The sequence below is a fragment of the Staurois parvus genome, unplaced genomic scaffold, assembly GCF_062004578.1.
Source record: "Staurois parvus isolate SC_StPar_1 unplaced genomic scaffold, SC_StPar_1.0 ptg001972l, whole genome shotgun sequence".
In the NCBI taxonomy this organism is placed as follows: domain Eukaryota; kingdom Metazoa; phylum Chordata; class Amphibia; order Anura; family Ranidae; genus Staurois; species Staurois parvus.
Window position 1 is genome coordinate 30001 of NW_028319768.1, and position 2500 is coordinate 32500.

Consider the following 2500-nt stretch of genomic DNA (forward strand, 5'->3'; position numbering starts at 1 on the left):
ATATGTGCACGATGACGTCACTCGGCCCTCCTGTGTCCTGTATGTATTTCTCCAGCTACACTGAGATTTCCTTTTGTCATCCAGCTGACCTCTGGACTCAGTAAGACCTCTATGACCTCCCCCCATACACATGTCACCTCGAGAATTGCTCTTTTTTCGATGAGATAATTGGAGGCTGGTAATCTGCTTATCTCAGACAAACCGAATTCGAAGTTTTCCTAGAAATGATGAATCCTGCGTTCTTGGATTCTGTTCTAACGTCCGAAGATTCCGCTAACACTCGGACGGCCGACACATCTCCGGGGGGATCAGAGGGATCGTCTGCTAAATGCTAATGAAAACCAATTGATTTCTTAAACTCAGCGGCCTGGGGTTGCCATGGCGACGGCGAGCCGCTCGCTAATCTGCGAAGATGGCGTTTTTATCCCTCCGGATTCTGTCCATTTACATGTGAATAACGCGGCGAATACAATGTAAAGAGATTCTGGGAGAGAAAGGAGGCAATGATACAATGTGACAGCTTATGAAACCGGCTTCTGTCTCATAGAAAAGAAAAAAAAATCGGCGGACGCTCATTTATCTTGCGCCGGCTGAAAATGCACTCGATTATATTATACAATATCGCCGTTGAGCTTGTAAAATTTAAAAAAAAAAGAAATCGGAGGACGCTCAATTATCTTGCGCAGGTAAAAACATTCTCGATTATATTATACAATATCGCCATTGAGCTTGTAAAATTAAAAAATAATAAAAAAATCGGAGGACGCTCAATTATCTTGCGCCGGCTGAAAACGCTATTGATTATATTATACAATATCGCCGTTGAGCTTCTAAAATTTAAAAAAAAAAAAAAAAAATTGGAGGACGCTCATTTATCTTGCGCAGGTAAAAACATTCTCGATTATATTATACAATATCGCCATTGAGCTTGTAAAATTAAAAAATAATAAAAAAATCGGAGGACGCTCATTTATCTTGCGCAGGCTGAAAACGCTATTGATTATATTATACAATATCGCCGTTGAGCTTCTAAAATTTAAAAAAAAAAAAAAAAAATTGGAGGACGCTCATTTATCTTGCGCCGGCTGAAAACGCTCTCAATTATATTATACAATATCGCCGTTGAGCTTGTAAAATTAAAAAAAAAAAGAAAAAGAAAATCGGAGGACGCTCAATTATCTTGCGCCAGCTGAAAACACTCTCGATTATATTATACAATATCGCCGTTGAGTTTTTAAAATTAAAAAAAAAAAGAAAAAAAAAAATCGGAGGACGCTCATTTATCTTGCGCAGGCTGAAAACGCTCTCGATTATATTATACAATATCGCCGTTGAGTTTTTAAAATTAAAAAAAAAAAGAAAAAGAAAATCGGAGGACGCTCAATTATCTTGCGCCGGCTGAAAACGCTCTCGATTATATTATACAATATCGCCGTTGAGCTTGTAAAATTATTTAAAAAAAAAAAAATCGGAGGACGCTCAATTATCTTGCGCCGGCTGAAAACGCTATTGATTATATTATACAATATCGCCGTTGAGTTTGTAAAAGAAAAAAAAAAGAAAAAAAAATCGGAGGACGCTCATTTATCTTGCGCAGGCTGAAAACGCTCTCGATTATATTATACAATATCGCCGTTGAGCTTCTAAAATTAAAAAAAAAAAAAAAAAAATCGGAGGACGCTCATTTATCTTGCGCAGGCTGAAAACGCTCTCGATTATATTATACAATATCGCCGTTGAGCTTGTAAAATTAAAAAAAAATAAATAAATAAATCGGCGGACGCTCAATTATCTTGCGCCGGCTGAAAACGTTCTCGATTATATTATACAATATCGCCGTTGAGCTTGTAAAATTAAAAAAAAAAATCGGAGGACGCTCATTTATCTTGCGCCGGCTGAAAACGCTCTCGATTATATTATACAATATCGCCGTTGAGCTTGTAAAATTTAAAAAAAAAAAAAATTGGAGGACGCTCATTTATCCTGCGCAGGCTGAAAATGCTCTCAATTATATTATACAATATTGCCGTTGAGCTTGTAAAATTAAAAAAAAAAAGAAAAAGAAAATCGGAGGACGCTCAATTATCTTGCGCAGGCTGAAAACACTCTCGATTATATTATACAATATCGCCGTTGAGCTTGTAAAATTAAAAAATAAAAAAAAAATAAAAAAATTGGAGGACGCTCATTTATCCTGCGCAGGCTGAAAACGCTCTCGATTATAATATACAATATCGCCGTTGAGCTTGTAAAATTATTTAAAAAAAAAAAAATCGGTGGACGCTCAATTATCTTGCGCAGGCTGAAAACGTTCTCGATTATATTATACAATATCGCCGTTGAGCTTGTGAAATTAAAAAATAAAAATTTTTTGAAAAAATCGGAGGACGATCATTTATCTTGCGCAGGCTGAAAACGCTATTGATTATATTATACAATATCGCCGTTGAGTTTGTAAAAGAAAAAAAAAAGAAAAAAAAAATCGGAGGACGCTCATTTA